This window comes from Rhamphochromis longiceps, linkage group LG9 (assembly GCF_057381845.1).
Source record: "Rhamphochromis longiceps isolate RC_006_pf linkage group LG9, R_longiceps_female_GT1.1, whole genome shotgun sequence".
In the NCBI taxonomy this organism is placed as follows: domain Eukaryota; kingdom Metazoa; phylum Chordata; class Actinopteri; order Cichliformes; family Cichlidae; genus Rhamphochromis; species Rhamphochromis longiceps.
Window position 1 is genome coordinate 36375868 of NC_140565.1, and position 22497 is coordinate 36398364.

Consider the following 22497-nt stretch of genomic DNA (forward strand, 5'->3'; position numbering starts at 1 on the left):
TTTTTTTTGTTGATATGGGCCTACAACATGAAGACAATGTGAGATACAGTATGAATTAAGAATTAACTGTGTGTGCAACAGTTTATCTATTTATTTATTTATTTTATTTATATTATCTTTATATATTTATTTAATTTTCTTCACTGAGTGTGGTTTTTTTGTTGTTTTGGGTTGTTATGTTATGGTTTTCTTAATTGTTCAAAATAATAAAAAACTTTAATTAATAAATGGCCCCTAAGCTTCTGTTTCATCTCACAGAGCTAAACATCAGTTTGTCTCTCAGATGAACCTTCGATTAATGAGACAAGAAACAAACATCAATAAAACCACTTTAGCCGGATCTGCGTCCTCGTCGGGATGGAAACGTTTAGATTGGTGTCTCCGTTACTGTCAGCATTTATTCTGTTTACCGGTGGGGAGCAGTAGCACGCCCACATCTCGATAATCGACCTTATTCCAAAGAGGAAGAAGAGGAAGCCGGATCACGTGACCTGTTGGCGGTCAGTTCAGACCCCGGACTCATCAGGACGACGTGGATCCGACGCGGAGGCTGGATGGTGACCCCAAACTGACCTCCTGTAAGAGTATCTACTTGATTGATATGTCATGACAAATGCGCGAGCAAGAAAATAATCAGAGCAAATCATTTCACGTGCGCAACTAAGTTTGGCGCGCGCAGAACTCGGCAGCCGCGCGCACGTCAGTGCAGACGCTTCAGTAGAATCATTAACATGAAGTAATCCAATGACAGCGGTCACCGCACAGCAAACAGTCACTGTCAATAATTCATTCAGCGAACTTTATTCTTCACGTTTAAAATAAATGCCGTTGAAAACAGTGTAACTCGGTTTAACGCAGGAACCTGAAGTGTCCACAAAGTGACCAATCACATTAGGACTACGGGGGTCCGCCTCCAAACTGCCAACTTTATTTACACGAGCGGGATTTCTCTCCGAGCGCAGGGAGCGCGACGCTGCAGCAGCGCGTGGAAAGCAAAGCAGACGTTCGCGGGTGCACGAGGGCTTCTTTGTGCGCGCGGCTGTCGAGGTCTACACGCGCGAAATTTAATTACGCGCATTGTTACAACATAATCATCATCCCGTGGGCCGTGGAGGGAAGAGTCAGGCACAACACCCGTGGGTGCAGAGCTGATAGCCTGGGATCACTTTACTCTCTCCTCTCAGAGTGAAGACGGTGATGGAGGAAGAGGAGGGAGCAGAGGAAGAGCCTCCGTATTTCAACAGTGACCCTGAGCCTCCAAAGTAAGAGTGCGCTGGGTAATGACGACTGTAACAGCTGATATACCTGTGACGTCACATGGATCCTGTTAGTGTAGCTGTTTGTTCACACTGACTACTAAATACTTTTACTTTGAAATGTCAGGCACACTTACACATGTCACCAAACCAGACACACATCAGGCGAACAGTATGTATTCATATGTATTCACTCACCAGCTGCAGGAAACAGAATCAGGTAAGGTCCTCAGGTGAAGCCTGAGTGTGTGGTGTTTGCTGTGACTGGGAAAATCGGGAGGCCTCCTTGTGTAGCGTCCCCCAGAACAGTAGGAAAATACTCGTGTGGACAAACAGTGCAGATCAGGTTTTTATTATTTTCACTTTACTGCAGGAGGTCGTTTGACTGTTGTTAGAGCGATACAAATGAAAACGTGTGTGTGTGTGTTTGCAGAGGTCAGAGGTCACAGTCTCCAGTAACATGCTATCTGTCCATGAGGAGTCACTGGTCTCATGAAGAACCTCCATGTTTCAGCAGTGATCCTGAACCCTCAAAGTAAGAAGCAGTTTCTTCTGTAGCATGGACTGATGGAGTCCGTCTTGTTCAGTGAATCATTTACACGACGATCCATGAGTGCGACCTTTAAACTGTCTGTGTGTGAGGGGAGAATGAAACCAGACAACAGAAAGGCACAAGTTAGAGAACAGATTCCAGCGTGCTTGGAGGGGTGAAAGGACTTGGTCTGAATAGAGCCTGAGTGATGAGGGTCACTTGGCCCATGGTGCATATTGGTGGGTGGGCAGGGAGTGAGTCTGGAGGTGTGAGACCTGATTGACCTGAGACAAAACACTTTTTCAAACACAAGTTTCTCCACTTTGACTTTTCTCTGTGACCATCAGAGCTTCTGCACAGTGTCATCAAATCTGCATGTTTGTCACTGACAGTCGATGATTTTAGTGATAAAGAAATGTGTTCACAGAGGGAGGAAGAGGAAGAGGAGCGGTGTCTGTGAGGAGGAGCAGCTGTCCTGCTGTGCTTTGTGTCAGGACGTCCTGAAGGATCCAGTCTCTACCAGCTGTGGACACTGGTTCTGCAGACAGTGCATCTCCTCATACTGGGACCAGTCTGCTTCATCAGGAGACTGGTCCTGTCCCCAGTGTGGAGAAAGATCCAGAACCAGAGCTGGACTGCAGACAGCCAGTCAGAGCAGCTGTGTACAAAGTAAGACTGAACATCTGTCTGCTGATGGACTCATTTCTGAAAACTGGACTTCTTCTTGTTGTTCAGACATTGAAGAGTTTTCTTTCTGTTTTTCTTTCTGTCAGCAGATGTTGGTCTGCAGGAGGTTTTAGATGAACATAAGATCAATCTGAGGAGGAGATGTGAACGTGTGACTGAAGGAAGTGATGAAACAGGAAGTAGAACCCTCCTCAACACCATCTACACTGAGCTCTACATCACAGAGGGACAGAGTGAAGAGGTTCATACCCAACATGAGGTGAGGCAGCTGGAGACAGCTTCCAAGATGGACGCCCTCCATGACACTCCAATCAGGTGCCAGGACATCTTTAAAGCCTTACCTGACCAACAGAGACCCATCAGAGTGGTTCTGACCAACGGCGTGGCTGGTGTTGGAAAAACCTTCTCAGTGCAGAAGTTCACTCTGGACTGGGCAGAGGGCTTGGAGAACCAACATGTCAGTGTGGTGGTTCTGCTTTCATTCAGGGAGCTGAACCTGATCAGAGATGAGCAGTACAGTCTTCTGGAGCTGCTCCATGTTTTCCATCCAACATTACAGAAGGTCACAGCAGAGAAGCTGGCTGTCTCTCAGCTTTTGTTCATCTTTGACGGCCTGGATGAAAGCAGACTTTCATTGGATTTCACCAACAGGAAGCTGCTGTCTGATGTCACACAGAAGTCATCAGTCAGCCAGCTGCTGACAAACCTCATCCAGGGGAATCTGCTTCCCTCGGCTCTCGTCTGGATAACTTCCCGACCTGCAGCAGCCAATCAGATCCCTCCTACATGTGTTGACAGGCTAACAGAAGTACGAGGCTTCACTGACGCCCAGAAGGAGGAGTACTTCAGGAGGAGATTCAGTAATGAAGAGCTGTCCAGCAGAATCATCTCCCACATGAAGACATCCAGGAGCCTCCACATCATGTGTAGTATCCCAGTCTTCTGCTGGATCACTGCTACAGTTCTGGAGCACATGTTGACTACAGAGCAGAGAGGAGAGCTGCCCAAGACCCTGACTGACATGTACTCACACTTCCTGCTGGTTCAGACAAAGAGGAAGAAGAACAAGTACCACGAGGGACATGAGACGAGTCCACAGGAGCTGACGGAGGCTGACAGGGAAGTTCTTCTGAAGCTGGGGATGCTGGCGTTTGAACATCTGGAGAAAGGAAACATCATGTTCTACCAAGAAGACCTGGAGCAGTGTGGTCTGGATGTGACAGAGGCCTCGGTGTACTCAGGAGTTTGTACAGAGATCTTCAAAAGAGAGTGTGTGATCTTCCAGAAACCAGTCTACTGCTTTGTTCATCTGAGCATTCAGGAGTTTCTGGCTGCAGTCTACATGTTCCACTGTCTCACCAGCAGGAAGACAAAGGTGCTGAGGGATTTTCTGGATATCTGGAATGACATCACATCGCTTCATGAGTTTCTGTCAAAAAGTATGTTGAGATCCCTCCAGAGTAAAAATGGCCACCTGGACCTGTTTGTCCGCTTCCTTCATGGCCTCTGTCTGGAGTCCAACCAGAGACTCTTAGAAGGTCTGCTGGGTCAGACAGAGAGCAGTCCAGGAACCATCCAGAGAGTCATTAAGAGTCTGAAGAAGATGAACAGTGATAAAATCTCTCCTGACAGAAGCATCAACATCTTCCACTGTCTGATGGAGATGAACGACCTCTCAGTACATCAGGAGATCCAAGAGTTCCTGAAGTCAGAGAACAGATCAGAGAGACTCTCTGAGATCCACTGCTCAGCTCTGGCCTTCATGCTGCAGATGTCAGAGGAGGTTCTGGATGAGTTGGACCTGCAGAAGTACAACACATCAGAGGACGGACGACTGAGACTGATTCCAGCTGTGAGGAACTGCAGAAAGGCTCGGTGAGTCCAGATGTGCTCATTAACATCCTTAATCAGTGTAGAAACACACCCAGTATATTTGCAGACTGTATTCCCTCTCCCACCATATTGTGGGCTCTGCACCAACATGGTGAAGTGTCACTTAGAGAGAATTTGAAATTGTGCAGCAGAAGTTAGATATTTTTGTCTTACACCTGATGTGATAATTCTGCTCTGTGATTGCAACATGATGTAATTCAGCCAGGGGCCCGTTCTTCGTACCTCGCTTACTACATCCAAGATCAAATCATCGCGCCAACTTTGAGCTCGCTAATCCGGTTCTCCGAACACACCTGTTGTTGACGATTAGTACAGCTGGATGAAGTAATGTGAGATCACTGGGTGGCTTAAAAGGGCCTACGCATCGATAGTAGAAACATTGATCAGCAACCCTTTAATTGGTCGTCGAAAATGTCGAAGGAGCGCGCTCGGTATTTTTCGGCAGCAGAGCAAGAACTCTTGATTGAGGGATTTCAGGAGTTTCAGAGTTTAAACGCAAGGGAACACTGCAAAGGCTGCAAAAGCAAGGAGAGAGGGCTGGCAGAAAGTTGCTGACAAATTAAACTCGTAAGTAATTTAATAATAATAATGGATTGGATTTATATAGCGCTTTTCAAGGCACCCAAAGCGCTTTACAATGCTACTATTGCCACAATGCACCCCTCGTCAACAAGTTGGTTAAGTGAATAATACCCTCACGGGAAAATCGATATCTCTCTATGAGCACACTGTCGCGCTGAGCTAAAGGATCCTGTCTATCCCGCAATATACGCTGAATTCTGAGGACTCTCCTTATCAATCTTGCACCTTCCGCAATGGGTGGCTCGCGTATACGGACAGGACATGGCTGCGACAGGCTTCCCAAATCCACCTTCGCTTTTATAGCCGTGGTCTCTCATCTTGATTACGCGAAGTAATTGTGTGGATGCCCTCACAGGGCATCCACACAATTGAGTTCCTGTTTCTCTTTAAACTTTATTCTTATAGTTGCTCTGCGTTTTTCGGCACTTAATTACTCCCTCAGTTTTCAGCCGATTTTCTCCGTTCAAACTCTAAACTGTTCTGCTATTTCTGCTTATTCCAGCTATATCTTTTGGTGTTTATTACTATTATACTTTTTAAAATATTACACTTTTTTCCTTTTTTTTGTCCCATTGAAATGAATGGAAAACTTCCACAATTCTGCTAAAACTTGCTTGTCTTTGAAACTTAACTACTTCCTCATACTTTCACCTAGAAACTCCATTCAAACTTTAAAACGTTCTGAAATGATTGGGCTATTCCTGTGTGATTCAGCTTTTTCATATCTGTTACCGTTTTCATTTAATGCCTCTTTAAGTTTTCAGTTGCAGTTTTGTGATTTTTCAGAAAATACATGCGTTGCTATGGTTGCTATGCAATTAACTCACAGTGAGTACTGGTGCGTTCTGAATTTTCTCTTCATGTCTGAACAACTTCTTGCTACTCGTTCAATTTCCACTCAAGCCCCACAAATTATACATCAAAACGTAGGTATTTTTTCTGGCTTTAAGACCGTGTCACTATAATTATTGTGCGAATTACGGTTTTTTCACAATTTGCCTTGAAGTGACACAAGGTCTAAAAACTCCCCATTCAAAGTCTATGGGGATGTTGTGAAACTCAGAGCTGAACTAGAAAAAATTGCATTTCCTGCGAAAATGCTGTGTGGATGCCTTACGCTGAAGATTTCTGCTGAAAAAAGCAGAAAAAGTTGAAAAAACAAAAAACATTGCCCTGAGCGAGATTCGAACCTGGCCTTTCTGATCTATAGGCGGCGTCTCACCTTACTGGACCAAACTGATTCTTACAAAGAAGAGGTGGAGAGACTGACAATTCTGGTGAAATTAGCAGAAGCTGCTTAGTATTGTGCTAATAAGAGGTGAAAAGGCTAAACATTTAGCAGAAAAGAGGTGAATCAGAAGAAGTTCTGCTGAAAAGAGGTAAAGAAGCAAAAAGATGAGTTGAAAAGAGGTGTAGAAGTGCTTGCTGAAGATGGCTGTATGTGTAATGACACACTGGAGAGTGTCAAGAAAGCAGAGCGCATGCAAGCAGGGAACATGTGTAGCAACTGTCACAGGTAGGATTCGAAACTCTGCCCCCGGGTCTCACGGCAGCTGCCCTACCCTCTGAGCCAAATGAGTTCTGGTCTCAAGCAAATATATGATGAGAGAGAAAATGTGCACTGTGGAGCAGAAGCTCAAATTAGCAGAAAAGAGGTGAAGAGGAAGAACTTTGTTGTGAAATGAGGTAAAGAAACTGAAATTTGTGCTTAAAACAAGTGAAAAAGCTGAACTCTGAAATCCTGCTAAAACAGTAGTAGAGGCTGATATTTTTCAGCTACTCACTGAGCCAAACTGGTTCTCACGTAACTGAAAAAAGGTGGAAAAGCTTAAAATTCTAATGAAAACAGCAGAAGAGGCTAAGTGCACTGTGGAGCAGGAGCTCTAATTAGCAGAAAAGAGGTGAAGAGGAATAATTTCTGCTGAAAAGAGGTAAAGAAGCAAAAAGCCGAGTTGAAAAGAAGTGTAGAAGCAGAAGTGCTTGCTGAAGATGGCTGTATGTGTAATGACACACTGGAGAGTGTCAAGAAAGCAGAGCGCATGCAAGCAGTGAACATGTGTAGCAGCTGTCACAGGTAGGATTCGAACCTCTGCCACCGGGTCTCACGACAGATGCCCTACCCTCTGAGCCAAATGAGTTCTGGTCACAAGCAAAGATATGATGAGAGGGAAAATGTGCACTGTGGAGCAGCAGCTCAAATTAGCAGAAAAGAGGTGAAGAGGAAGAACTTTGTTGTGAAATGAGGTAAAGAAACTGAAATTTGTGCTTAAAACAAGTGAAAAAGCTGAACTCTGAAATCCTGCTAAAACAGCAGAAGAGGCTGATATTTTTCAGCTACTCATTGAGCCAAACTGGTTCTCACGTAACTGAAAAAAGGTGGAAAAGCTTAAAATTCTAATGAAAACAGCAGAAGAGGCTGAGTGCACTGTGGAACAGAAGCTCAAATTAGCAGAAAAGAGGTGAAAACAGCAGAAGAGGGTGAGATTTGTGCTGATAAGAGGTGAAACTGCGGAACCAATCAGAGGTACTGCTTCTGTCTGCTTCATCAGGCTGTGTACTTGTATGTATTTCTGCCATAGACTGTTAACCAGAATCTGAGGTCCATATTAGAAAAGCTGCTAAAATCATTAAACTTTGCAGAATTGTAATAAATTATCAATATGAATTACCGGTCTGTGATAGTGTATAAATTTGTAGTTAAAAAAAAAACATGTGGGCCAAGGTGGAATCGAACCCACGACCTCTGGTCTGAAGAGCGGTGTCATTACCAATCGCGCCACCTCTAAGGGGGCGGGCGCTTTGAAAAAAAGGGTGATGAGGAGTCAGAATTAGATCGCGGTGAGACGCGAAAAACGCCGTTTTTTGGAGTTACAAAACGTCGTGTAACTCAAAAACTAGGTGGGATAGAAGCATAATTCTTGCACTGGGTGAATCAGCGGACTTTGGTGTACTTTGACTGCGATTTACATAGCTCTTTGTATCTCCGTCGCGGAGATATGACGAGAGAAGAAACGGCTTCATTTTCGGAATTTGAAAAATGAGAGGAGGACAGATTTCCACCCCTCAAACAAGTCTAACTCATCTCAGAACGGTAATAGGTGAGAAAATAATTCTTGAATTGTGAGTGTCAGGAGTGTCTGAAGATATACAGGGACAAGCCTCATGTCTTAACTTTGCTTCGTTAAGGAGATATGACGATTTGAAAATGCCTTCAGTTTCAGTATTTCAGCTCTGAGTTTCACAACCTCCCCATAGACTTTGAATGGGGAGTTTTTAGACCATGTGTCACTTCGAGGCAAATTGTGAAAAAAACGTAACTCTCACAATAATTATAGTGACACTGTCTTAAAGCCAGCAAAAATACCTACGTTTTGATGTATAATTTGTGGAAGTTGAGTGGAAATTGAGCGAGTAGCAAGGAGTTGTTCAGACATGAAGAGAAAATTCAGAACGGACGAGTGTGCAGTGGGAGTTAATTGCATAGCAACCATAGCAACACATGTATTTTCTGAAAAATCACAAAGTTGTAACTGAAAACTTAAAGAGTCATTACATGAAAACGGTAACAGATATGAAAAAGCTGAATCACACAGGAATAGCCCAATCATCTGAGAACGTTTTAAAGTTTGAATGGAGTTTCTAGGTGAAAGTATGAGGAAGTAGTTAAGTTTCAAAGACAAGCAAGTTTTAGCAGAATTGTAGAAGTTTCCCATTCATTTCAATGGGACAAATTAAAGGAAAAAAGTGTAATATTTTAAAAAGTATAATAGTAATAAGTACCAAAAGATATAGCAGTCGAAAGCAGAAATAGCAGAACAGTTTAGAGTTTGAATGGTAAAAATCGGCTGAAAACTGAGGGAGTAGTTAAGCGGCAAAGAAACGGAGCAACTAGAATAATAAAGGATAAAGAATAAAGAGAAACAGGATCTCACTAGAAAAAATTGCATTTCCTGCGAAAATGCTGTGTGGATGCCTTACGCTGAAGATTTCTGCTGAAAAAAGCAGAAAAAGTTGAAAAAACAAAAAACATTGCCCTGAGCGAGATTCGAACCTGGCCTTTCTGATCTATAGGCGGCGTCTCACCTTACTGGACCAAACTGATTCTTACAAAGAAGAGGTGGAGAGACTGACAATTCTGGTGAAATTAGCAGAAGCTGCTTAGTATTGTGCTAATAAGAGGTGAAAAGGCTAAACATTTAGCAGAAAAGAGGTGAATCAGAAGAAGTTCTGCTGAAAAGAGGTAAAGAAGCAAAAAGATGAGTTGAAAAGAGGTGTAGAAGTGCTTGCTGAAGATGGCTGTATGTGTAATGACACACTGGAGAGTGTCAAGAAAGCAGAGCGCATGCAAGCAGGGAACATGTGTAGCAACTGTCACAGGTAGGATTCGAAACTCTGCCCCCGGGTCTCACGGCAGCTGCCCTACCCTCTGAGCCAAATGAGTTCTGGTCTCAAGCAAATATATGATGAGAGAGAAAATGTGCACTGTGGAGCAGAAGCTCAAATTAGCAGAAAAGAGGTGAAGAGGAAGAACTTTGTTGTGAAATGAGGTAAAGAAACTGAAATTTGTGCTTAAAACAAGTGAAAAAGCTGAACTCTGAAATCCTGCTAAAACAGTAGTAGAGGCTGATATTTTTCAGCTACTCACTGAGCCAAACTGGTTCTCACGTAACTGAAAAAAGGTGGAAAAGCTTAAAATTCTAATGAAAACAGCAGAAGAGGCTAAGTGCACTGTGGAGCAGGAGCTCTAATTAGCAGAAAAGAGGTGAAGAGGAATAATTTCTGCTGAAAAGAGGTAAAGAAGCAAAAAGCCGAGTTGAAAAGAAGTGTAGAAGCAGAAGTGCTTGCTGAAGATGGCTGTATGTGTAATGACACACTGGAGAGTGTCAAGAAAGCAGAGCGCATGCAAGCAGTGAACATGTGTAGCAGCTGTCACAGGTAGGATTCGAACCTCTGCCACCGGGTCTCACGACAGATGCCCTACCCTCTGAGCCAAATGAGTTCTGGTCACAAGCAAAGATATGATGAGAGGGAAAATGTGCACTGTGGAGCAGCAGCTCAAATTAGCAGAAAAGAGGTGAAGAGGAAGAACTTTGTTGTGAAATGAGGTAAAGAAACTGAAATTTGTGCTTAAAACAAGTGAAAAAGCTGAACTCTGAAATCCTGCTAAAACAGCAGAAGAGGCTGATATTTTTCAGCTACTCATTGAGCCAAACTGGTTCTCACGTAACTGAAAAAAGGTGGAAAAGCTTAAAATTCTAATGAAAACAGCAGAAGAGGCTGAGTGCACTGTGGAACAGAAGCTCAAATTAGCAGAAAAGAGGTGAAAACAGCAGAAGAGGGTGAGATTTGTGCTGATAAGAGGTGAAACTGCGGAACCAATCAGAGGTACTGCTTCTGTCTGCTTCATCAGGCTGTGTACTTGTATGTATTTCTGCCATAGACTGTTAACCAGAATCTGAGGTCCATATTAGAAAAGCTGCTAAAATCATTAAACTTTGCAGAATTGTAATAAATTATCAATATGAATTACCGGTCTGTGATAGTGTATAAATTTGTAGTTAAAAAAAAAACATGTGGGCCAAGGTGGAATCGAACCCACGACCTCTGGTCTGAAGAGCGGTGTCATTACCAATCGCGCCACCTCTAAGGGGGCGGGCGCTTTGAAAAAAAGGGTGATGAGGAGTCAGAATTAGATCGCGGTGAGACGCGAAAAACGCCGTTTTTTGGAGTTACAAAACGTCGTGTAACTCAAAAACTAGGTGGGATAGAAGCATAATTCTTGCACTGGGTGAATCAGCGGACTTTGGTGTACTTTGACTGCGATTTACATAGCTCTTTGTATCTCCGTCGCGGAGATATGACGAGAGAAGAAACGGCTTCATTTTCGGAATTTGAAAAATGAGAGGAGGACAGATTTCCACCCCTCAAACAAGTCTAACTCATCTCAGAACGGTAATAGGTGAGAAAATAATTCTTGAATTGTGAGTGTCAGGAGTGTCTGAAGATATACAGGGACAAGCCTCATGTCTTAACTTTGCTTCGTTAAGGAGATATGACGATTTGAAAATGCCTTCAGTTTCAGTATTTCAGCTCTGAGTTTCACAACCTCCCCATAGACTTTGAATGGGGAGTTTTTAGACCATGTGTCACTTCGAGGCAAATTGTGAAAAAAACGTAACTCTCACAATAATTATAGTGACACTGTCTTAAAGCCAGCAAAAATACCTACGTTTTGATGTATAATTTGTGGAAGTTGAGTGGAAATTGAGCGAGTAGCAAGGAGTTGTTCAGACATGAAGAGAAAATTCAGAACGGACGAGTGTGCAGTGGGAGTTAATTGCATAGCAACCATAGCAACACATGTATTTTCTGAAAAATCACAAAGTTGTAACTGAAAACTTAAAGAGTCATTACATGAAAACGGTAACAGATATGAAAAAGCTGAATCACACAGGAATAGCCCAATCATCTGAGAACGTTTTAAAGTTTGAATGGAGTTTCTAGGTGAAAGTATGAGGAAGTAGTTAAGTTTCAAAGACAAGCAAGTTTTAGCAGAATTGTAGAAGTTTCCCATTCATTTCAATGGGACAAATTAAAGGAAAAAAGTGTAATATTTTAAAAAGTATAATAGTAATAAGTACCAAAAGATATAGCAGTCGAAAGCAGAAATAGCAGAACAGTTTAGAGTTTGAATGGTAAAAATCGGCTGAAAACTGAGGGAGTAGTTAAGCGGCAAAGAAACGGAGCAACTAGAATAATAAAGGATAAAGAATAAAGAGAAACAGGATCTCAATAGTGTGGATGCCTACGGCATCCACCCAAATACTGAAACTGAAGGCATTTTCAAATCGTCATATCTCCTTTTTTTTTTTTTTTTTTTTTTTGGCCTGTCCCGTTTGGCTCTTTTGCCATCAGAATTGTTGTCTAAAGGCAAAGAAAGATGCCCAACGGATTTACTTTACCAAACTGACCATCCCAGCCTTGCTGTAATGGTCCATTTGATTCACCTTTTATTGTTTATTTTATTTTCACTTACTGAATACGGGACAGACTTGACTGGGGGAAAGAAAGAGAAAGAGCTGAGAAGAGGGACGGGGGAGAAGGGCAAAAGACAAAAACCAACAGAACGGGCAGAGAAAAAAAAATGCATATATCAATCACCTGGATCACCTGCTGAGAAAGAAAAAAGAAAACAAGCAGAAGAGAACAAGAGTAATAGAATAAACAACATCACAATGATATATGGGAATATGACAGTAAATACTAAATATTAAACATTATTGTGCAGCACATAAGATCAACAGAACACAGTGTGCTTTGAGGTAGGAGCCAAAAAGGGTGTAGTTTGTGGGTGTGATCACCCGTGTGTACACCTGTGAGCATGGACGCGCTTGTTTTTTGTTTTTTAAAAGGTTCCTTCATGTAATAATCTGCTAGAGGGTGTGGGGGGGCCACAGCCCCGTCCTCCAGGGCGTGAAGCAGGTGTGGAGGAGATCAAAACTCCAGACATCCAGAGGCCCCCAGAACACAAGAGACCAAGGAAGACCAACAGAGGGGCAGCTGCGCCACTGTCCCGGAAAGAGCTGAGGAGAGTCCCAGATGAGGGCTCACTCAGCAGCCGCGGAGCAGAAGCCAGGGGGAGTTGCAGTGACGCGCCCGTGAGCTCCGCCGGCAGCCAGCTGCGCCTGAGTGACCGAGCCCCAGGCCGTGAGGCCGGGGGCACCCCACCTCCGAAGTGGCCCGAGCGAGCCCCAGGCTCCAGGCCCCGATAAGCGGCCGCCAAGGAGTGAGCCGGTGTGTACCTGGACGCCCATCCCCGGACACAAAGAACCACCAACGCACCGATGTCTGAGGGAGTCCGCCACTGGCAGGGGAAGTGGTGGTAGGGGGAGATAGGCCTCCAAACCTTGGAGGGCCTGAGGTGTCCCCAGAGAGGTGGCGCCTGACACCCAACCTGACATATAGACACAGACATACAGGCACACACAAACATCCATTCCCACCCTCATGCTCTCATATGCACTTACTCCACACTCAACCAACGTGGAGACAGACATAAAGAGACGTTGTACACACGATCACACTCCCCAAGCGTACTCTACAAACCGGGTCTAGGTGCCCCCGCCCCTGGAGGGGGGAACTGCACCCAGACCCAGGTGGTGTTTCCCTTTTCCCTGCGGTGGGGGGAGACAGACCGCCCCGACTCCGCAGCAGCAGGAAGGCTCCACACTCCAGACCGCAGTCGGACGGCCAACTCCTCCTCCTAGTCCTAGCCCCCCTGCTCCAGCAGGTCGCAGAGAATGGGGGTGAGAGAAGACTCCAAACCTCCCTCCACCCGCTCATTGTAATGTTGATGCATGTGTGTTCTAAGGTGCAATGAAAACCCAGGAGGGCTTGGAGCTACCTGCCAGAGAGCAGCAGGTAAGCGCATGGTCCCTCCTGCTAGCCCTCAATGTCTACGTGTATTTAAAATTGAGAGGTGGGCAACGATGCCAGGGGTGGGGTGTACACCCTGATGGTACTTTGGACTCCGTGTATCGTGCCCACCCCCAAGATCCTATATGTATGTGTAATGAGAGTGTGAGTAATGTGAATGTCTAAGTTGTGGGATAAAATTGAGGCAGAGGCAGCCAGAAGGGGACGGGGGGGGGGTAGCCTCCTCTGCACCCTGGTGACATACCCCTACTCCAAGGCCCTGCATGTGTGGGTGGTTGTGGTGGAGCGGGAAGAGGGAGGCAGCTGGAGATGGGGAGGGAAGGAAGGGAGGGGCAAGTGACCCCTCCCTGGGGCCAGCTCCCCCGCTGATCCCAGTAGGCACCCCCACACTCCGCGACCCGCCAGGGAAAGGGGGCCCAGGCCCATCCAGACCGGGCCCAGTGCAGCAGCGCCGCCTGGCCCCACAGAGCCCGGGACAGTCCACCCAACCCCACCACAGAGAAAACTGCACCCACCCCACCATCCACTCATCTTCCAGACTACATAAGACAATAAACACCCAGGCTGAGATCTTCCTCCACCTCTCCTGTATCTCCCCCTCCTGCAGAGAGTTCCTGAGGAGAGGAAAGCTCCTGCAAGATGTGACAATCTCCCCCACCAGTTGAAGAGCCCCCCAGGTGGCTCGACGCACCGGCGTCACCCTGCTCCAGGGCTGGGCCCCCATGCACCCACCCGCCCACAACCCCGGCAACACACCAACCAGGACCCAAGCCCCCGAGGCCCGGTCCGGGTCCCAGCCCAGAGACGGAGCGCCCCCAGAACCTCACGCCCATCCCGAACCCACCCAGGGGCAGCCAGGCTACCAGGTCAGTAACCCACGTCCGTCAGCACAGACCCTCCCCTAGCCCCGCTGCACGCAGCCGCGAGGAAACAGTCACCTGAGAGCCAACAGAGCCCCTAACCGGACATGACCGCTACCCTGGGTTGAGCCCCCCAAGGAAGATGCCTCCGGGGAACCCCCCGACGCCCTAAGCCTGTCCCTACCCCCACGTCATATCTCCTTAACGAAGCAAAGTTAAGACATGAGGCTTGTCCCCGTATATCTTCAGACACTCCTGACGCTCACAATTCAAGAATTATTTTCTCACCTATTACCTCTCTGCCATCTATAATCCAGTTTTGAGATCCTTCCCAGACGCCTTAACGCCCACTCACATCCTGGGCCATCTGACCTCAGGAATTCGCATGATAAGGTGGGGCCAGGTTTCACAATGAACACACCCGAAACTCTGGCTGATTGGGACCCACACCCAGTTTCACACCTTGGCTCAGGCGATTAGAGGATCATCAGGGGTCCTTTTGTCCCTCTGTGGGGGGAAAATCCCACTAGGTTTATATCTGGGACTCTCCACCATTTGACCTTAGAACTGAAGAAGCTTCTCGGATGAGAGGTGAAACGTCTTCAAGCAACTTAAAGAAGTCCAGACGCTTTTCTTTGCAAGCTCCTTTGACTACGATGACCTGGATGACTGAGAACCTTCACAGACTCACCTATTACCATTCTGAGATGAGTTAGACTTGTTTGAGGGTAGGAAATCTGTCCTCCTCTCAGTTTTCAAACTCTGAAAATGAAGCCGTTTCTTCTCTCGTCATATCTCCGCGACAAAGTTACAAAGAGCTATGAAAATCACAGTCAAAGTTCACCAAAGTCCGCTGATTCACCCAGTACAAGAATTATGATTCTATCCCACCTAGTTTTGTGAGTTACACGACGTTTTGTAACTCCAAAAAACGGCGTTTTTCGCCTCTGAGCGCGATCTAATTCTGACTGCTCATCACCCTGTTTTCCAGGCGCCCGCTCTCTTTCCCAGTGGCGCAGTTGGTAATGAAACGGATCTTCAGACCAAAGTTCATGGGTTCAATTCCACCTTGGCCCACATGTTTTTTTTCACTAAAAATTGATACACTATCACAGGCCTGTAATTCATATTGATAATTTATTACATTTCGGCAAAGTTTAATGATTTTAGCAGCTTTTCTAATATGGACCTCAGATTCTTGTTAACAGTCCATGGCAGAAATACATACAAGTACACAGCCTGATGAAGCAGACAGAAGCAGTACCTCTGATTGGTGGACTGAAATTGAGCAGAACCAGGTTGTTCTGCCTCTTTTCACCAGAAAGTTCAGTGTTTTCTCAGCCTCTTCTGCTGTTTTTAATAAGAATTTTCAGCTTTTTCACCTTTTTTCAGGTATATGAGAACCAGTTTGGCTCAGTGACATGAGTATGAGATGAAATTCTGCTGATTTACCTCTTTTCTGCCAAATCTTCAACCATTTTACCTCTTATCAACATAATTCTCAGCAGCTTCTGCTCTTTTCAGCAGAATTCTGCTCATTCAACTCTTTTCAGCAGAAAGAGCAGAATTTTCACCTCTTGTCAGCCCAAATTCATCTTATTCACCTCTGCTGCAAAATTTTCCGGCTTTTCACCTCTTATCAGCATAAATCTCAGCTGTTTTAAGAAAAAAACCTCCTTTGAGCAGAAATTCTGCTGATTCACCTCTTTTTTGCAGAATTTTCAGCCTTTTCACCTCTTTTCATAACAATTCTCAGCAGCTTCTGCTCATTTTAGCAAAATTGTCAGTCTCTCCACCTCTTCTTTGTGAGAATGAGTTTGGCTTAGTGAGACAAGTTGCTGCCTTGAGACCAGAAGGGCCAGGTTCGAATCCTGCTCAGGGCAACATTTTTTTTTCACCACTTTTCAGCAAAAATTTCTCCTTCTTCACCCCTTTCAGTAGAATCTTTGCTTTTCACCACTTTTCAGCAAAAAATTTCTGCTTCTTCACCTGTTTTCTGCAAAATTTTCAGTTTCTTCACCGCCACACAACTTTTTGCAATTTTTTAACTTTTTCAGCTTTTTTCAGCAGACATCTTACGCGTTAAGGCATCCACACAGCATTTTCGCAGGAAATGCAAATTTTTCTAGTTTACTATTACTACTCTAAAATATGAATTACATCTGAAATAATCAAATACATGAAATAGAATGATTAATAGTACATTTCCTTTTTTTTAGGAAATGACCTGTATGTATCTGTATGAAATCAATGAAAGAATCAAATACTGCATTATCTTTAGTTACATTGATAATATTTATTTATGGAAAAACAGTGGAAATATATCGCTGTTGCTTTCTTATAAATGAAGCGGACATACCTGAGTGGCCGCGATCTAATCCTGTTTACATAAAGTAAGCCTGCTCCCAAGCAGGTTTACGCTTACGGATCTGTTGCTATGACAGCAAGTCCTGGATGAGCTTCGGAGAACCGAACAATCCAAGATCACGCGAAATCGTCAACAATCAAATCCAGCTAACTTACTTAGCGAGGTACGAAGAACGGACCCCAGGAGTGGGTAATGAGCACCATGCACTGCAGTGTGATGAACGCATGGGAGGTATCTCCTTTTTACCATCCTTACAACATGCCCAGCTAACCTGCTCAATGCAACACAATGCATGACTTCACAGTCGGAGCCAAGATCTTACTTTTCCATTCTGTTTGTGCTTTTCCTGCAACATTTGAGTTTTTGAATCAAGAATAAAGATTTCTTAGAATCTTAGTTATGTTATAATAATGTAAGTTAAACGTTTACTAAATGTGGTGCGGCAGAAATCAAACATCTTTACCGTCTCTTTTCTCGTTGAGTTCCAGATTGTTTCTAGCTGATCCCAGAGACTTGCTTTGGATGAAACTTTTGTGTAACCTATCTTTGAATCCACTAAATTCCAGATCTGTTCAGTTGGAATCAAATCTGTACTTTGGCCATCACATCAATTCCAATACTCCAGATTGCTTTCTCTTGGTCAGGTAATCTTTGTACAGACTTGAAGAATGCTTGGGGTCATCGTCTCATTGCATGAACCCATGACTACTCAGTTTCAGTCCAGAAGAGATTGCCCACACAGTTTGAAGAAATGGAAGCCCACGCAATCATCAAATATCTGCCGTGTTTTACTAAATTTTTAATCCTATTTGTCTCAAAGACCTTCCAGCATCATAAAGTCCTTTTAATGCAGATGTTTCCTTCTCAATGAGCTCTCGATATACTATTTTTCAAGTCAAGTGGCTTTATTTTCATTTCAACCATGTTCAGTGGTACAGTACAAAGTGAAACGAGACAGCGTTCCTCCAAAACATCAGATTATGACATCACTCTGTTTTCTGTTTGGATGCTTCACATCTGTTTTATAACTCACATTTTATTTTCTGTTCACAGACTGAGTTCTTGTGGACTCTCAGAGACTCACTGTGAAGTTGTGGCCTCAGCTCTGAAGTCCAACCCCTCCCACTTGACAGAGCTGGACATGAGCTTTAACAACCTGCAGGATTCAAGCTGTCCGCCGGACTGAAGAGTCCAAACTGTCAACTTAGGATTCTGAGGTCAGTTTACTGATTTGAGCTGTGATATTTATTAAATAAACATTTATATCAGTTTACTTTTTGAATACGATTAAAATTTATTTGTTTCTAATGTTTATATTCAGATTTAAAGGCTGCAGCCTGTCAGAGGTGAGCTGTGCTGCTTTGACCTCTGCTTTAAAGACTAACCCCTCCCATCTGGTAGAGCTGCACCTGAGTGGAAATGACCAGAAGGAATCCGATGTCAAGGGTCTGTGTGCTTATCTGGAAAGCCCTCACTGTAAACTACAGACTCTGAGGTCAGTATGAGAAACACGTGTGGCTTTGTTGAGGCCTGAGCTGCTCGAGCTGGCATGCCCCATGCAAGCCGGCTTCTATACAGTTAGCATGTACGGGGCCCAGCCGTGTTTTTGGTGGGCTTGGTTCCACCTCCTCTACTATGACCCCACCTCACTGCAGTTGCACCTTTTGCCTGGTACCTAATAGTAACTCCCAGTGGTTTCCACCTGGGTGGGTCCTCTGGGGCTGCTTTTCCACCTCGCTGGGCTGTGGTGGGCTAAGGCCTCCTCTGTGGGGTGTGATTGTGGAAGGTGGGGTTGTGTGTGGTTGGTGGGTTACCCCCCTGGTCCCCTACCATTAGGTTTCCTCTCTTCTTGTAATTCACAGCACTAGCATAGTACACACTCACATAAGATTTAATAGCTATATTTACTAGGGCTGGGTGATATATTGAGTTTTTAAAAAATATCGATATATTTTTATACGAGATATAAGGTGTGACAATATCCTTTATATCGATATAGTCTATGTTACGTTATAATTATACTTGTGGAGCCGCAAGTTTGCCTCTTTTACGTCCACTTTTGTCTTTACGCAACGTTACTCGGCCTCGCCCCTCCTCCCCCATCGCTTCACCTGCAGGAAGCGACAAGATGGACATGGCAAATCTCCGTTAACGAGCACATCGCCCCATGCGTGGGGCTGGACGCCGTCAACGTGTTAGCTAGCTAACCACGCTAACGCCATGCAGCCCAGAGGCGCTGCGCAGCCTAAAATCCTTGCATTTTCTCAAAAGTTGACAGCGCGCCTTATGTATGAATTCTGTTTGTGCTTGATGGCCGCGAACCGATTTTATGTGGTACACGGCGCTCAGCAATCTGTCAAAAATGTTTTAGTACGACTTTGGTTTGATGGATTGTCGGAGCATTACGGCTACCGAGGAGCCTTCGCGGAGTGATACGTACTGTGCTTCAACGTAATATTACCCTACTGTGTATAAGGACTATAAATGGCACCTGTTAAGAGACGTGGTTAGGAAGAGGATTTCAAACTCAATGCTGTCAGTCACGCAGTACAAGTTGGGAACAGAGCAGCTGTGAAATCTGTCTTTGTTACTATGCTCAGTGTCTTTTAGTTTACATTTTGACTGCACAATTGTGAGCTTTTTGTTATGCACAAAAACAACATTGTTTTCTTTTATTTATGGAGCATTATTATTTAATAAATGCTGATAATTTATTTTTGAGTAAATTTTATGTACATCTATGCTCTATGTTAATAAAAGTGCCTGTGTGACATCTGGGACACAGCTTTGACTAAGAACTCTCTTCTTGTTCTTACTTTATGGCTTTTAAAAAAAAAAATCGAGATATATATCTTATATCACCGTCCAGGTAAAAAATATCGAGATATGAATTTTGGGTCATATCGCCCAGCCCTAATATTTACATACGACTGTAGGACTAACTGTAGGGGCTGGGGCAGGCTGGGTTAATTATTTATAATAATAATATAATAACATGGAAAAACAGACCTGCAATAGAAACATATTTATGAGCAACGGGAATAAAAATGACCGAGCTAAGATCCTGTGGGACTTCCAGATACAGACGGACAAAATGGTGGTGGCTAACCAACCGGACATAGTGGTAGTGGACAAACAGAAGAAGACGGCCGTAGTGATCGATGTAGCGGTTCCCAATGACAGCAATATCAGGAAGAAGGAACACGAGAAGCTGGAGAAATACCAAGGGCTCAGAGAAGAGCTCGAGAGGATGTGGAGGGTGAAGGTGATGGTGGTCCCAGTGCAGTGGCTCCCAAGCTAGGCAAGTGGCTCCAGCAGATCCCGGGAACAACAGCGGAGATCTCTGTCCAGAAGAGCGCAGTCCTGGGAACAGCTAAGATACTGCAGGACCCAATAAAAATGTAGATGGGCCAGTAAGACTCTGATTCACTAACCTGAGGGATGTTAGGTAGGACACCTAATTATTATTAAGGTTAATTAACATCTATGCCATCATAACGTCTGTTTTCAGCAACAGAAAAACTTTGCAGAATGTAAACCAACGTGAAAGGCCTGTTTTTTTTCTCCTTTGAATGTTTGCTCATTAATGAGAAACACGTATTTCTTATCCAGTCACTCCATGAATCAACAGAATAATTGATAGAAATCAAGATTACTTAAATATTCCACAGCTGCAGCTCAAGTAGAGACCTTCCTCATTTGGGTTTTTATCATAGTATTCTGATGTTTGAACTCTGGTGATTTGAGTGGCTTTGATGGGAGTGTAAATATCATCACATCAAAACCTTAGATTAGATGTGTGCAGTGCAGATTCATCCTGACCATGAAGGGATTGTGGGAGTTTAACTCCTCTTTTCAAATATTATGGTTCTGTCATAATGCTGGTGTTATATTGGATTCTTGTGGTGAAAAGAGCAGAACTGAAAGATGATGCCTTCATTTTCCCGGTCCATTTACTTTCCAACCCTCACCTGTAGTCATGAGATCTGGGTAATAACTGAAAGAGGAAGGTCGTGAATGCAACCGGCCAGATTTCACCATAATGTTGCTGAGCTTAAACATGAGATGAGGGCCTTCGACATCCAGACGGATCTCAGAGTAGAACTGCTCCTCCTTCGTATCGAAAGAGTCATATATAGAGTATAGCGATTCAAACGCTCTGGGCCTCTGGTTAGGACGCCTCCTGGAGGTTGTTTTCAGTTAGAGAGGAGGAGACCCCATGAGTAGAGGGTCATGGATGGATTTGTATTCAGAATCAGTATCAGAATCCTTCCTTAACCCCGTATGAATGCTTTTAAACTTTGAAATCCAAGGATATTATCAGAGGCAGATTTCCTTCCTATTTCCTGTTTTTCCTGCAGCTGTGTCCATCTGTATCACTCTGGCTTCACAGTGTGATTTAGGACTTTCATCCATCTTTACACTGAAGGAGGATTAAACACTTTGGATCATTTTTATCTTTGCAGGTCGTTTTTTTTTTTTTTTTTTTTTTTATACAAGAATCCATTTTTGGTTAATTGTTTGTTTGGTTTTTAACGGATGTTTTCGGTTATCAGCGTCATCTGTAGACTGATCATTTAGGTATATCCCAGTTTTTTGTTTTAAAGTTATACGGCACTCTCTACAATGAGCTGAAGACATGTGTCCCTCTGTCTCTGTCCTCTCGGGCCTTGTTGTGGCTCCTCTGCTCTCTGTTATCCAGAGCTCAGTTAGACTCATGTGTGAGTGTAAGAGCATCACACACATATCTTTTCCCAGGGTGACATTGGAAGAAGTGTATAAATGAAACTCGCAGCACTCACAGAGACGTTCACTGTGTACGCTTTTGCTTCATGGAAGTAAAATAACTTCTGTTGTGTTTTATTCTTTTTTCAGATTAGATTCATGCAGTTTATCAGAAACCAGCTGTGATCATCTGGTCTCAGCTCTGAAGTCCAACCCCTCCCATCTGAGAGAGTTGGACCTGAACTATAACATGAACCTGCAGGACTCAGGAGTGAAGATGCTGTGTGGATTTCTGCAGAGTCCAGACTGTAATCTGGAGACACTCAGGTCAGAGTCTGTCATGTTTCTGTCCGACAATATTGTGAGTGAAAGTTGACTGTGGGTTGAATATCAACTAAGGTAGTAGATCAATCAGATGACCACACTAATGACATATAGAGAGTTTGGTTGGGGGAGCAGACAGTTTGTCCTTTTTAATTCACTTCATATTTTCAAATTCCTTCAGTTTCAGTCTCTGCGGTTTGTCAGAGATCAGCTGTGCATATCTAGCATCAGCGCTGACGTCCAACCCCTCCCATCTGAAACATCTGGAGCTGAGTAACAACAATGTGCAGGATGCAGGAGTGAAACATCTGTGTGGGTTTCTGGAGCGTCCCTGCTGTACACTGGAGAAACTGAGGTCAGACATCACATTTTAGTTGTTGCTGAAATGAATATGTGACAGTTGCAGATATGACTGTTATACTGACCCCACTGAGTCTTCACTGTAAAATCTGTTGTTTTCAGTGATTTTCATCCAATCGTAGACACTTCTCAGAGTAGCAGTTGTAAGATTGTCTCATGATTTGTGATTTTAATCCATAAAAACTGTACTGGCTGAAATATTCAGAGATAAATATGTCCTTACACTTTTATAGCCTTCCAGCTGTATCTTAAAGTAGACAAACTGAAAATAATAACGTTGTCCTGCATGAAGTATGTAGGCTCTGTGCTCTAGCACTAGCTTTTCTCCTGTAATGTAATTAGTCTGCATGAGTTCTGGCATAAGGGTGTTTTAGAGGAAGTAACATGTTGTCGGCCGTATTAATGAGAGGTCTTTTTCACTGTTTGAAACTGCATGTTGGCTTCAGGTGTTTGAAACGCTGATAAATAAACTTG

At 44.1% G+C, this 22497-nt stretch overlaps 1 pseudogene across 1 annotated transcript; it reads left to right on the top strand.

The window, feature by feature from the left end:
• Positions 1–452: 452 nt before the first annotated feature.
• On the top strand, positions 453–22037 carry LOC146662814 (NACHT, LRR and PYD domains-containing protein 12-like; annotated as a pseudogene). Its single transcript, XR_014913167.1, has 9 exons — positions 453–578; positions 1185–1262; positions 1690–1791; positions 2216–2457; positions 2562–4350; positions 17668–17831; positions 17936–18109; positions 21490–21666; positions 21845–22037. The product of XR_014913167.1 is annotated as an NACHT, LRR and PYD domains-containing protein 12-like (transcript).
• The last annotated feature ends 460 nt before the right edge of the window (positions 22038–22497 follow it).